This window comes from Fundulus heteroclitus, chromosome 12, assembly GCF_011125445.2.
Source record: "Fundulus heteroclitus isolate FHET01 chromosome 12, MU-UCD_Fhet_4.1, whole genome shotgun sequence".
Classification (NCBI taxonomy): domain Eukaryota; kingdom Metazoa; phylum Chordata; class Actinopteri; order Cyprinodontiformes; family Fundulidae; genus Fundulus; species Fundulus heteroclitus.
Genome location: NC_046372.1, coordinates 27,089,912 through 27,105,274, shown reverse-complemented (window position 1 = coordinate 27,105,274; position 15,363 = coordinate 27,089,912). Strand labels below are relative to the sequence as shown.

The window sequence follows — 15,363 nt, the reverse complement described above, 5'->3', positions numbered from 1 at the left end:
TTTTTTGGGGGGAAATATCAGTGGACTGAGAACATGAAAAGTCCTTTTTGGAAGGTGTGTGTGTCGCTATATGTGGCATAAAAGCTTTTCAGGAAAAGGAGACCATGCTTTCAGTCACACATGAAGGTGATGGTCTGTGGTTGTTTTTCTGCGGGACTCGCTTTTATTTCCAGAACCCTAAATTCTGCTCTGCAGCAGAGAGGAGGATATCCAGCAGCTCAGGCCCACTAAGGTTGTGTAAGACAATTAATTAAAGGATACCGACAGGTCAATCTCTGAAAGGCTCAAAAAAGCAAAGCGAACACTGGTTTTGGAGATGCATCATTAAATTGTTGGTTCATCCTCACAAACTCTCCAGCGTTGCTGAATCCTAAAACAATTCTGCAAAAAAAAGGATAAAAATTCCTCTGGAGTTACGTTAAAAAAAGATTACCAGCTACCTAAATGCATGATGGCAGTTGTTGCTACCAAAAATGTTTTGGCATTAGAACCAGAACATTGAATATTTTAAAGAAAAATACTCATTTGGATGTTGCTTTTTTATTTGAGGTATTTAAAACATTAAATTTGGTCTCACTATCTGAAACATTTAATGTGACAAAGCAAAGGAACATTTTTCTGCACTAATAAACAAAAAAAAACATCCTACCCAAATGGATGACCAGAAGTCTGATTTAAAGCATAAGGCAGATTTTGAGCCGGTGAAAGAAGATGATCTGGAGGTTTTTTAGGCTCTGCCAACCCGAGGTTCACGCATAAAACGAGTGAATGTTTACTCTCAAAGCTAACCTCAGAACTGAACCATGAAGACTCCTTTTAGAAATAATTTAATTATTATAGTCTGATTTAAGTCTTTAGATTTGGTCATGGAGACCTCCCCCTGGTCTCCAAACAAATTTCCAAAACTGGTCGGCTTTTATTAATCACCGTCAGCCAGTCGTATCAAGATGATGCTAATAAATAAATTAATAAATGCTCATCAGAGAGGCCAAGCAGCAGTCCTGCATCCGAAAATGCTTCTAGGTTCTGATAATTATTCAAGACGCGACACCTCATCATCTGCATTTTTATATATATATATATATATATATATATATATATATAGATATATATATATACATATATATATATATATATACACACATACACGAGCTAAACTCCAGTCTTTGAGGGCCGGTGTCCGTCTTAAATGCGTCTCTGCTTCAGCACACTTGACTTGACTCCACTATGAGCTCATTAGCAAAGCAGAGCGCGGCGCCATGCAAGTGAGGCGGCTCAGTCATTAAATTCACGTTTAGGACGCGTCTAAAAGTTGCAGGACACGACCCTGGAGGAATTGAGTTTGAGAAAAGTCATTTTAAAGTCATTTGTAACAACAGCAGTTATTGATTGTACATGCTTTCAATTTGCTGACAAATGGTTTTCACATGTAACCTTTCCTGGAATACGGGCGCAGTGCAGATTACAGGTTCCTGTGTTTCAGTCCTGATGTTGACCTGTTCTTCTGCCCCGTGGGAAAATCTGACGTGTCAGCTACGGGTTAGTTCTCGTCTTTAATCCAGTTTCATGCAACGTTGTCAATTAACGTCAAAGGTAGAGTGGTTCAGAGAGCTCCTTGAAAGAAGCCCACATGTATCTCAATAGAGTCGCCTTGTTGGAGCAGGACGTGGAGGAACGCTCACTAGAAAGATGCTGGTGGTCCGCTGGGCTCAGACCAAGGAGAAATAAAAGCCCACCTCCACATGTTCCAACTCCACCTCAGATTATTTGGACTTCCTGGATGATATCCTGGACGCGGTGCGGTCTGGAGACTCTGCTGGTCTTCTGGAGGAGTTCTACGCGCCTACAGGCAACGATTTCTTAACTGAATTGAATGAATTTAACAAATTTAGCTTCAAAGTTTCAGCATCATGTGTGGAACAAAGTCTGAACATATTTGGGAAACCAAACTAGTGAATATCACCAAAGTCTCTCCAGCAGTTTCTCCTGTTCAGACGTCAAACCCAATCACACCTCTGGGCAGCGTCAGTCTCGTCATGTGAGGCAGGTCGGGTAGATGGAGTCCAAATAATCCACCTCCAGCTGTGGATGTGGTTTGGCATCCAGGAGCTGTGGCCTCAAAGTCAGCGGCAGCCATAAAACCTGCTGCGTGCATCTACTAGAGAACTTTATTGAATCAAATATGTCAGGATTTGTCTTGATGAACCCGAACACACCACACGGAGCGTAGTTTGAGAGAGTTTATTGAAGGAAGGGTTGTGGAGGGAGGTGAACCAGAGTCTGTACCAAGGTGGAGAAGATGGACGAGGAACGCTGGAGGACCGGAGGACGCTAAAACGCTACGGGTGCTGTGTGCCGCTGGAACCGGTCGCCTCGAGAGCTGGTGAGAGAGTTCTCAGGACACCGGGGCTGCAGTGAAACCAGGAGCGGAGCAGAGAGAGAGCCCATAGAACGCAGGGGCTGCAGTAGAGTCAGCAGCTCCACAGAGAAGTCACTTTAAGTGCAGGAACACTTGGGGTAGTTGGAGGATCAGGAGCACAGCAGGGAGAACCAGCAGCAGAGCTGAGGGACCACCGGGGGCACAGGAACGCTGGAGCAGCAGGAGGATCAGCACTGACAGGCGTGGAGGAACTAAGGAAGCCAGACGTAGGGAAATCTCTGACTGAGGGCATCAGACGATTGAAGATGGACCGGCGGGGAAGAGCAGACCAAGGGAGACTCCCTTTTATAGGGAGGCTGGCAGGTGGAAAGAGTCGGGCTGATTGAAGGCTGAACAGGTGTGGATGATTAGTGGAGGGGAGACAGAGCTGGGCGGAATAAGGAAGGTGCTGGAAAGGTTCAGGCTGCAGCAGGCAGAATTGATCTCTAGGTGAGTGTTTGCTAAATTAATTTAGTAAATACACGCTGGGAGAAGCTGTTCAGTTCTATTTTTCATAAATTTAAGGTCACATTAAGTGAAGCAAATATCCCTTTTGCTTTTTTAGCACAAATATTGAGCTATTTTCATAATAACAGAGAATAAAATAAGACAGGAAATACCTTTATTTCACACACATAAATACACAACTGATTAGTATAAGAATAAGAATAACAAGCTAATTAAAATTTAGGTTCTAAAGCAAAAGATAATGAACCTATCAGAAAAGGAAAATAAGAACATATTGCCCAATTAAAATGCAACATTCAAGCTAAAGCCTTTAATTTTTGTTTTAGCATAAAAAGCACTGATTAACATTTAGTATCGATAAGAGCCTTCTAAATGTTTCCTGTGATAGACCCTTTTTAGACGTGGACTAATTGTGCGCTCTACCTGCGAACTCCACATTCACCAGTAGTAACATCCGGTTTGTTGGTCACGTGACTCGCATGATAGCGAAAAAACTGTTTCCATTGCAGTTTGTGAACTAACATACCAATATATATATATTCAATATGGCTGAAAACCACCTCATCCTAGCACTTAAAAAACCTTTTATCAAAAAATTTGAGTATTTTTGAAATTGCTGTGTTTCCATAAAGTTAATTTCTTTTTGTAATTACAATTTGCGGAATCTGTTGGACAATGGAACCACGAGTTTTGATGACCCCTGAAGTAAAACGGCATGCTTTGCTCTCTGGAGCCCTGGTACCTTTAGCCTTGTCGTCTCCTGCTGTGTTTGTGGCGTCTCAGCAGCAGAACAAAGGGCTTTATTTCTTAACTTACTCCTTTTTCTAATTCGTTCCATACAAGTTTAAAACGGCTTCGTCTGATGTTCAGTTTTCATAAAACCACTCAGATCTAAATCTAATCTGCTTCATCCAAGTGATCTACTGCTGGTAAGATACTGACCACTGAGGAGCACTCTACAGAACCTCACTTGAATAAATAGCAGCTACTGCTTTTTAAAATAAGCCAGGCTGAAGTAAAAAAAATGGGTTTTAAAGCATAAAGAAATTGTTCTGTGTCTCTTACATCAAATTGGTTTTATGTTGCTGAATCTTCAGGAGGAAACAGTCATTATTTATGACGCCCTTTGGTTTTGTCTCTCACGTATCAAGCTGTCAAGCATTTCTCCACCAGGGTCTGCAACACGTTGTTTCTTCTCAAAAATAATTTTTAAATGTTTAGTCCAGTAATAGAAATAATTTACCAGTGCCGAGGGGGAGGATGCAAAAGTGCAGGAGACGAGTTTCAGACTCGTAAAACTAATTAAAGCACTAAAACAGCTGAATGACTGATTAAATGAACGAGTACAACGTGCTAATTACTAGGGACAGGCTAAAATCACGATGTTTAGAGCGTTTATTTCCAGCCCACATCTGACGTCTGGCTGTTCTCCTTTACTGCACAGCTGCAGATTAAAACAAGACAAAACTAAAAATCAGATTCAGAGTTTTTGGCAATGTCATTTAAAATTCAAATCCAGAAGGAATTAAATCACAGTGAAGACCATGAAGAAAGTTGTAATTGTGAGTCAGTTTCTGTGTTTGATGTTTAAAGATTAGATCAACGCAGACGGGCTCTATTCAGAGTGAAATTATTCACTGACACTCTAATTCATCATATTTTTCCTTTCAGTGGGGTTTACAGGAGTTTGGACATGCAGGGTTTTAGTAACCTTGTCAGCCGTGTGGATCTGTTCTATCTAAATATATTTTAAAACCTATAAATCTGAATTTCAGTCTGAGCTCTTTAGAATGAGGGACCTGCATTTTGTTTTTGTTTGTGCTTATGATGATGACCATTTTTATGGTGCACTCAAAAATGCACCATAAAAATGTTGTGATAATAAAGAACCTTTGAAAAGGGACAGGAAGAAAATACATTTTCTTCTCATTAACTTACCCTTTCCAAAGTGGGTTTGTTGATCACACAATGGTTGAGTAAACATGCCTTAAGAAAATTATTTTAAAAAAGCACTAAATTAATCAAAACTAAATTCTGAAAACTACAAAACTTTCAACATATTAATTTTAAAAGGAGCTCAAACTTTAAAATAGCTCATCAAGGCTTAAACTTGGTATAGACTTCTGTCTCCTGATGGTTTCTTTTCTCAACGGTGATAAAATGTTCTTATTAGGACCATAAAATGACCATTAAAATGGACATTTGTTCTTCCATCTGTCCTGTTTTTAACAAGCTGAAAGGGAAAATGTCCAGAGCGGTGACATGCATCAGCACCCAGCAGGCACCTGGTGTGAGAGCTGCCATGCCATCAGCAGGGACGGCACTGGTCCGGCCTCAGACAGCGCTGTAATGAAGCTGCAGCGGGGAAATCAGCACCGCTTGTGTCAACTCCACAAAGCTTAATATCTGCAGTTACCCCGAATTTCTCTGCTCTACTCTCGTTGCTGGAGAAATGATTATTTTGTAGAAAACTCTCTTGCTGACGCCCGTGGGGACTTTTCACAAACGAGTTTTTAATTTCAACCCAAACCTGCAGAATCAGGAGAAAACCAAAACGATGCCGTGTGAAAGTTAACGAGCTGCTACGTTTCATGGATTCAAAGTGAGGGAGTCAAGAGGGCAATAAAAACTTACATTTTCAGGAGACAGAAAACCAAATTTAAAAGCTTAACAAAAGAATGAACTCTCCATCGTCTGCACCCGGTTATCGGTGCGGGGTCACGGCCGAGCTGGTGCTTACTTGTCTATTTGATCCCTCGCACATTTCTTTAGTTTTTGCTTCTTGTCTAACTTAAAGGTTTTGGATCTTCAGACTTTAACAGCAGAAAAAGAAAACCTGAGTATATACCTGCTCAAATCATTTACCTGCTCAAATCAAGGACAAATATACTAATTTCAATAAAACATTCACTTACTTTTAGTTCCCTGTGAAATGTGTCATTAGGATTATATTGGTGTAATGAGATGCACAATTTATGTCTCAGTTCACAAAATATTTTGACTAAAATTAAAAATACGAGTGAAAAATACTATGTGTTCGTTTTAGATACTTTAAATGTAGACTCCGTCGTTTGCATTAACGACACAGCATGAAGGTTTGAGATGTTTATCAAAATGAATGTGCTGGTTGATGGTTGCTCTGGGTTCTACGTGGGAGTTCTGGTTTGTGGGGAAAAGAAGGACAAACAAAATCTAATGACACTCAGAACCTGAGAATCTGATTATATCAGAATCAGAATCCTTTTTATTTTGTTTATTATGCAAGTGTTGGAATCTGAAGTCAAATTCCTTGTTTGTATCCACAAACGTGGCGAATAGACAGCAAACTATTTATTTACCAAAAACATTTCTGCAGGGAAAATGTATGAACAAGACAGCGGGTGTTTATTTATTTATTAGTAACTTAGAGAAAGTTGACCTGAGTATCACAAGCTGGCATCTGCCTCCTGCACTGCAAATAGGGAACTAAAAACAAGTAAAATTTTCTTAAAAGGAGTGTATTCTTCCTTAATTTGAGCAGGTAAATAAGATTATTTGCCAATGGACTGAGTAGCTTTACCTCTGAAACAAGATAATTAGATATCCTGCACTTGACATAAGATGATGCAGATCAATTGTTCATATTTTAAGTGCAAAAATCTTATTCCATTGGCAGGTAGTGTTATTTATCTGCTCAAATCAAGGAAAAATACATTAATTTTAAGAATTTTTGCTTACTTTTAGTTTTTGCAGTGAGGTATGCGCTCCTCTTTAAGCTCCTCCTGATTGTTCTTGAAGAGCTGCAGCTGCACGAACCCACCTGCCAGTCACACCCTGCAAAGGAAGAGGAGACACAAATGCACACAGCTCTGTGGACATGACACCTGCAGGAATTATACAAGTTTGGTTGGCTGTCAACTCCTGGGAGAGTTAATTAATGTTCCGTATTTACCCAATTTATGGTTCTCTGGAACCCAAAAGGCCTTAAAAGGACTTTGTAACCCTTCCTGGACTCTGTAGCCTACTAGCTGTTGTCAGACTGGTTCTGTTTAAGTTATTTCTTGATTGCACAGATCTGGGACTGATCAAGCATGTGTGCAGCTGGTGACGTTGACAGTTAGATAATTTAACTTTTTGTTAATAAATTAAATCCTTGTTTGGGAACAGTATTTTGGATTTACGCATGTTTTCTTTTTCTGCTGTTAAAGTCTGAAGATCTAAAACCTTTAAGTAGGACAAGAAGCAAAAACTGAAGAAATGTGCGAGGGATCAAATAGACAAACAGCTCCAGTTTAGATCCAGTTATAGAGAATCCAGTTTGGTCCAAACCAAATTAAAATTAGATCAATTTACTCTAATGCAGTCCAGCTATATAGATCTAATAACAGAGTACGCAATCCCAAGATGAAAGGATGTAGGCCTACATAGAAAATAAATGGATTTCCAATTACGTCTTACCTTTTCTCCTCTTGATTCAGTTTTCAGTTTGTGCCACAAATGATTTCCACAGTGTTCTGTTAACAAAGACAGGAGCCGTCTCAGAGTGAAAAGCTCAACACAATCATTCAACCAGGGACAGGCTGCAGTTGCATAATTACCTGAAAGTAGTCTCAGGAAAATTACCTGGATGGAAAAGTTGATATTTCACACAAATGGATGTTGTGTTGAGGGATTGCTGAAATTACTGAGGTACAATCATAGATCACCAGTAGTACCAAAGATAACCACCTACAGCTTTAACTTGTTCTCTTGTAACTTCAACAGAAATGGTAAAAATAAAATCACACATTTAGAAAATAAAAAACGTGAAATCATGTGTCCCACAATTATTGGCACCTCTAACAATTCTGCTGAAAAATTTAATTGATTTCCTTTAAATATATTTTTCTGTAGTTGCTAAAGTTGGTCAGGGTATCTAGGAACTTTTAATTGGTAATTCACGACTCCCTGTGTCCCTGGGGAATAAATATGACGTGACACAGAGGCCTAATCCTCTTACCCATTTGTCAACATGGCAAAGACGCACCATTCAAGTAAGGCAGATGTGTGTCGACCTTCATAAGTCAGGGAATGGCTACAAGAAAACAGCCACTCACCTTAACTTGGCCGTATCTACAGTCAGAGGAATCATTAAGAAGTTTAAAACAACTGGAACAGTGACAAACAAGGCTGGAAGAGGTCCCAAGATTATCTTGCCACAACGCAAAGTGAGCAGGATGGTAAGAGAAGAAGAAAAGAGTCCTAAGCTCACTGTCACAGAATAGACCAGTTCCCGCGTGACGTCAGCGCTACATCCGGGTCACAGTGGTTGGCCAAAACAGAACTGTTCTCGTCTACTACATGACAAAACGGGTGATTTAGAGCGTACTTTTAGTTAGTTTATTTTTGGAATCTAAACAATGCCTACGACTTGTTGTGCTCCCGGTTGCACACAGAGGCATTCCAAATCGTTGGATGTACGTTTCTGTCGTTTACCAAAAAAAAAAGAAAGAAATGGATAAAGGACGCAGGCAGACACTCCCAATGGACTGGGGGAGCCATCATACCACGACAGAATTTGCAGTCTACACTTCATCTCCAGTAAATACAACTTAATTTTGCACTAGTCATTGTTCTACTTAAATAATGATATAAATAAAATTAGGATATATATTTATGTCAAGACGTAAACGTTTGTTTCGTAATAATATACGTACATGTACAATGTATGCAAACCCTCTGGCATGAGTCTGTGAAAAGGATTAATGAGACAAAAACACCAAAATAAACCATAGTGAACAATGTTTTTTTTTACCTACCTGGCGGGTCTTCCTCTCTGCTGAGGCGCCGTCTGTGTCCAACTCCGCTGTCTAATGTTACACAACCATGTCTGAACATCCATCCATCCATCCATCCATCCATCCATCCATCCATCCATTCATCCATCCATCCATCCATCCATCCATCCATCCAGTTTCTTACCCTCTTAATCCCTCATGGCGTCGCGGGCGTTGCTGGAGCCTTTTTCCTGATATAAAATAATTGTAGCCGTCCAGTGGATTCATGGCTTTCGTGCTCTCTCGTCCGTACTGGCCTGCGTGTTTATAAGGCAGCTGTATGTCGCGGTACGAAACCCTTGGCCAGCATTTCACAGACTTGCTCCGTCCCTTCAGGCTTTTGCTGTGTGGATCTGGCAATCTGATAACATCAACCATCAAAACAATAACAATGAACTGGTCTATTGTATCAAAGAGGGGACTCTTGGGGTCACAAAGTCTCCAAAACAACCATCAGACTCTCTCTACATGCCAACGAGCTGTTTGGGAGGCATGCAGGGAAAAAGGCTTCTCTCACTAACACTCACAAACGTAAACGTCTGGAGTTTGCTTCAACTGGGATCGTGTGCTTTGGTCAGATGAGGCTAAGATTGATCTTTTTGGCAACAGACACTCTAAGTGGGTCTGGTGTAAAACAAAAGATTAGTATGCCCAAAGCACCTCGTGCTCACTGTGAAGTACGGTGGAGGATCTGTGATGCTGTGGGCCTGTTTCTCTTCCAAAGGCCCTGGGAGTCTTGTTAGGGTGCATGGCATTATGAACACTTTCACATACCAGGACATTTTCAATGAAAACCTGATGGCCTCTGTCAGAAAGCTGAAGATGGGTCGTCATTGGATCTTTCAGCAGGATAATGATCAAAAGCATGTGGCAAAATCTACTCAAAAACGGTTCAGCAGTCAAACTGAAGGTTCTCCCATGGCCATCTCAGTCCCCAGACCTCCACCCAGTGGAAAACCTGTGGGGGGGCTAAAGAGGAGAGTGCATCAGAGAGGACCCAGGACACTGGAGGATGTAGAAAGATTGTGCAAAGAAGAATGGTCAAAGATCCGTCTGTCTGTGTTCTCCAATCTGAAATGTTATAGGAGGAGATTAAGAGCTGTCCTGTTGGCAAAAGGGGGTTGTGCAAAGTATTACCATCAGGGGTGCCAATTATTGTGGGACACATGAGTTCACATTTTTTATTTTCTAAATGTGTGATTTTATTTTTACCACCAAAGTAATGCACTTAAATAAAAGATTGGATTTTTCTCTTTTTTTGCATTTGGGTCCTATGTTGTTTTAAAAAAAGAAGAATTTCTAGAAGTCCTCGACCACATCTTAAACACGGGTGCCAATAATTGTGGAGGGTACTGTGTGTGTGTGTGTGTGTGTGTGTGTGTGTGTATATATATATATGTATATGTATATATATATATATATATATATATATATATATATATATATATATAAAACAAAATGAAAATATCCAACAGAGTGTGACATGAAGATGAGATAGTGGTCACACGATGGAAATTTAAAGTTGCTGAGGCTAATCCTGGCAAAGAAAGCCCCACAAAGCTTCTAAACTGACCTTTTAGGATTGCTTTTGCCTGCTGCTGTTATCAATAAACTTTTTATCTTGAATTGCAGAAAATTGTTTTTGCAGTTTTTTTTTATCTACATCTGAGTTTTTTGCTATGATAAAGTGATTATTTTAAAGCAGCTTTCTACACTTTCATGCTGTTTGACGGGTGTTTCTAAAGGCCCTTTGTTATGTCTGAATAGAAATAGACAAGTTGGAACAGCAGCATTATCCTGATATTGTGTAGCGCCACCAAAAGAGAACTGATGGATTTGTGTGGTGCACGCTGTGTGCTTACTGATTTCTAACCTAAAACTGGAGACAAGAAAAAAAAACAGCATTAAAATGATCAGAAGCAGAAGAAGGCATGTGGATGGGTTCCTCTCCATCATCTGACTCTGAACAGTAAAATGACTTTGAGGAATTTAATGTGTGAAAGAAGCGGGATTAGAAAGGGCCGATGAAGCAGATGGCTCAATTGAAAGAAGGACAATCGCAGCTTGTTGTCTCTGGCTTCTGATAACACATCCATGCAGCTGCAGAATCAGGTCTTCAATGCAATGCAGGCATTCTGTGTTTATTCATTGTGGTATGCTTTGAAAAAATTCTGATCTGACTGACCTCTCAGGTTTTATTTCTCTGATCTTTGAAACTGAAATCGGATGAAACGGCCTAGTTTTTTATTTTTTCCTGATACATTTCTAATACATTTCTGTTTGAAACATTAAAATAGCTCAAATTAGTTATTTAGTCAGTAACGTTTCAACCGTACTTACAATCTGGTAAAATCTGGTCAATACTGCTTTGCTTACCATTTTTTGTTGTTCAGCAAAGACGGAAGTTCTTCTTCTGCTGTTTCTTTTCTTTTCTTTTCTTTTTTTCTGAAAATTTGATAACTGCACATGTCAGGGTGGCTCTATCCTGAATAAAGCCAGGCGCATTCACACGCACATTGTGGTCGGATGAATTGATGGTGTGACCATATAAATGGTACAATCCGATAATTTTTTTGGATTTTACTTCTGAATACATTTCAATCCACTTGTGAAATTTTGTGCATATAAACACAACTACTGTGGAGGTCTAATTCAGCAACCTGTGGCCACTTCTTGTGACTACCGCCTTTTAAAATGACAAATCTAAGCTGGCAAAGATCACATTTGGGCTACCTTAAGGCTTCATTCTTGGGTCACTTGTATTCAACATCTACATGTCACTAATTCAGATTATGTGGTAGTATGATACATTTTACGATGTCTATGCTGATGACATGCAACTTGCGTTTTTCTGTGACATCACATCATTATAACCCACAGCAGGCGGACAGATATCCATTGAGGGCTTTATCTAAACTTCCTCCAGTGGTAACAGAAAAAAAAAGAACTCATTGCTTTTGTCCTTTAGAAATGTGTGGTTAGAAATTAGCCCCTAACTGAACTCCATGAGGGGTACGATTACAGAACAAAAAACCCGGGTGTTATCATGGACTCAGATCTGAATTTTAACAGCCTAGAAAGTAAAATTCCATCTTTAAATAAGGATTTTTTTTATCAATACACAGAAAAACTGCCGCTGTCATGATCTGACTAGTTTGCTGTCTTCAGCCTTCTACTCCTCCAGATCAACATTCAGCCTTATGGACTGCACCTGTGAGCTTTCTGCTGCGCTGCTTCAATCAAGTTCATCCAGGACACCTGCCCCCCCCCTTAAACCCGCCTCAGACAGTAAAACAGGGCCAGACTGTTGAAAGCTAGAAAGTACTTACCCCAAATTCCATTTTTTTCACGTTTTAATAATTAGCCCCATATATATATATATATATATATATATATATATATATATATATATATATATATATATATATATATATATATATATATATGTGTGTGTGTGTGTGGTGGTTTTAACTGGGAGTTGTAGGTACCTTTTACAATCTGAATAAGAAAAGCAAATAACTAACCATCCTATTTTCCAGAGGTCAATTTAGTGCCTCAATGTAGTTAGGATCCAAGAATTATACAAAATAATTTCAAAAGACGGATACAAACCTGATCCAATGTTTCCAAACATTATAAAGTAGTTTTCTCACTGGGTTCTTAAAAAAAGTAAACTTTTCTCATTTAAATATATCTAAAACAATGTTAAAGCAATCTTCTTACGTTGGGGGGTGGATTTAACCATTTTCTTGTTATTGATTTGTTACTGGCTGCTAATAGAGCCTGGAGCAGCTTTATATACTCTCCTCTATCCAGAGTCGCAATCAGACCAAAATATCTGCTTATAAAATCATTATCAATATCAACCTTAAAGACCTTTTAGAGCCTTGTGAATTCCTGACTAGTATTGATTTAAAATCAGGCAGGACCAAAACACATTAAAATGCCTCCAGAGATCCGCATTTTCTCCAACAGTCAGCGTTCAAATTAATATTTTTACTCTAAAGGGGTGTTCTGAAAATTCTTATGTTTTCTTCCATCATTGCTCCCTCCAAGTTATTGAACTAGTGGAAGTCTCCCAGTAGAAATAGCTGCTCCCGCTTCAATTTACCACTTTTTCTTAATAGGAAGAGTTCTGTCGTTTCTTATGAGTTCATTATATAATGTGGAGACAGCTTTTCTTTAAGGAGCCTTCATATGACACTTTAATGATTATGAAAAAGTCGTACTGTTCTGGTTCCCGTTTAGTAAAAATAGTCCTGCATCTGTAGGAAACTGAAGAAATCAGTCCGCTTCAAAATGTTTGTATGTTTGTAGCGACTGGAAACTGCTGAGTATCTCGTTGTGTGTAAGAGAAAGAAAGTTGTTAGTCCTTTTTTTCTCCATAATTTTAATTTCCCATCATTTGAGTTGGGTTTTAAATCAGTATTATATGCACACCATCTAAAGTTTTTTAGCATATATTCCAGCATAACCCCTCAGGAAATGTCTGGAATGGACAGGAACTGAATTCTATCGTTTTCCATTTATCTTTCATGTCCGGGTCACAGCATTGCAATAAAAGAAAAACCCACGAAGCAAAGTAATAATATTGTGAGCATGGGAGCACCCCCCCCGCCCCCCCCCCCCCACCCGTTCTTCCTCACTTAATTGTAACAGAGTGGCGAATTCTAGGTTCTTCCACTGCCAAATATAAGGGAAGATCCATTTATCCCATTCCCCAAATTGTGCCCCACTTACTTGAACAGGTAAAGTTCTGAATAAATAAAGTAATCTTGTGACAACATTTGTTTTTAGTGAAATAATCCTTGAGTTTAAATTGAGGAATGGCAAAAGATTCCATCTATTTAGGTCTGATTTTACTGCCAGCGAAAGTGGAACATGAATTTACTTTTTTAATAAATGGGTTTTCCCTGATAAAACCCCTTGACACTTTTAATTTGGTAAGTAATATTGAAATCACCTCCACCCCCCCCCCCCCCCCCCCCTGTAGTTAACCATTAGACCAGTCACTTCCTGGTGGCATGTAGACGTTTATAAATGTTACCTGCAACCCTTCTATTCTCCCAGTGATCATGATAAACCCTCTGCATATTTTTCCTCTGACAAGTGCTCAGAATTAATATGGCAACATCCCTTTTGTGCCCTGCTTAGAAAGAAGATGAGAAAGCATATTTAAATCCCTGTCTTTTTAAATTTTCATGCTCTGATTGATGCAAATTAGTTTCTTGGAGGAAGGCCTCCTGTTCCTTTCTCACGTTTCAATTTAGCTAAAATGTTGCTCCCCCTAATAGGGTTGAGGACTCCGTTTACATTAAAGGAAACTATTTCACTTGGACCTCCTTGCATAATCAAAAGTTGTTCCTTTCTCCTCTCTTTGCCCTAATTGTCCAACCCAAAAAACCCAGAACTGAACAATTAAAAGACACCAACCAAGTAGAACAATAAATCTAAAACAGTATTTTCCTGTTGAGATTGAGCTCATTCATGCATTTGTTTTCAGCAGGCTCCACAATTGAAATGCTATTTTTACAGGACTTACAAAAACATCAATAAGACAATTATAATTTATTATTGGCGGACAGATATCCATTGAGGGCTTTATCTAATCGTATCATCGTATTAGTCCAGTTCTGAAGTCCTCACATTGGCTCCCTGTTGCTCAGAGGGTAGAGTTTAAAATCTCATTAATGGTCTTCAAAGCATTTACTGGTCAAAGCTCCAACTACATGCCGGATCCTCTGCAATATTATAAACCATTATGACCCTTATGATCATCTGGATCAAACCTACTCACTGTTCCAACAATCAGAGCAAGACAGGCAGAAGCAGCCGTCAGTATTTATGCTTTCTGTGAATAACCTTCCTGTGAATTGTACCCTTAGCTCCTTTAAAACAAAGTTGAAAACCTTTCTATTTGCAACTGCTTACCCTCAGTGAATTTTTATTTATATATTTTACACTTTTTAAGTGTCATATTCTATGTTTTATTACATTTTATGTACAAGCACTTTGAGTTGCCCTTAGACTAAAAATAATACAAATACAGTTGGCTTGCCTAAAACCCTCCTCACCGCATCGGTCCTGTTCATAAAACACAAGGAGAGCGCTAAAAGTTGCCCTAATCCTGCCTTAAAGTGTTTTATTAAAGGGGCTGTCACTTATGTCACTGGGCACCAACTACTACTAGTTGTATTTATTTTTTTTCCGGTGATACAACCTTAAGAGCCTCTCTGTATAAATTAGATAGAACACTATTTTACCTGTTGTTTGATAAAGATGCAAATAATGGTGAGACACAAGAGAATGCTGAATTATCCTTGTTGATGCAATTCACAGAAAATGAAAAAGAAAAATCTGCAAAGAAATATCCAACTCAAAAAAAGTAAAAATGTCTGCTGATGCTGCCCACCTACCACCTCATTGAAACTTTTCCACATTTCCTCACAATTTCCCCACAAAACCTGCAGCTGTAACTGCGGTGAAAGATATTGACTCAAGTGAGCTGAATAAAAATTCACTCCACACGTCTTTTGAGAACTTTTGCAAAGCACTCTGCAGTCTGTGGGGAAGCCTCACCCTGGAGCTTTTGACATTTTTCCTTTATTTTTTACATTTCTATGGTAAATGTATGGGTCTTACAGAGTTAATCACGCAAAGATGAATGGGTACAGAGAGAAG

The 15,363-nt window shown here is 39.2% G+C and overlaps 1 pseudogene; it reads left to right on the top strand.

Annotated features, from left to right (window-relative positions):
• LOC118564777 overlaps positions 1–15,363 on the top strand; it is a 44,340-nt pseudogene that overhangs the window by 5,220 nt on the left and 23,757 nt on the right.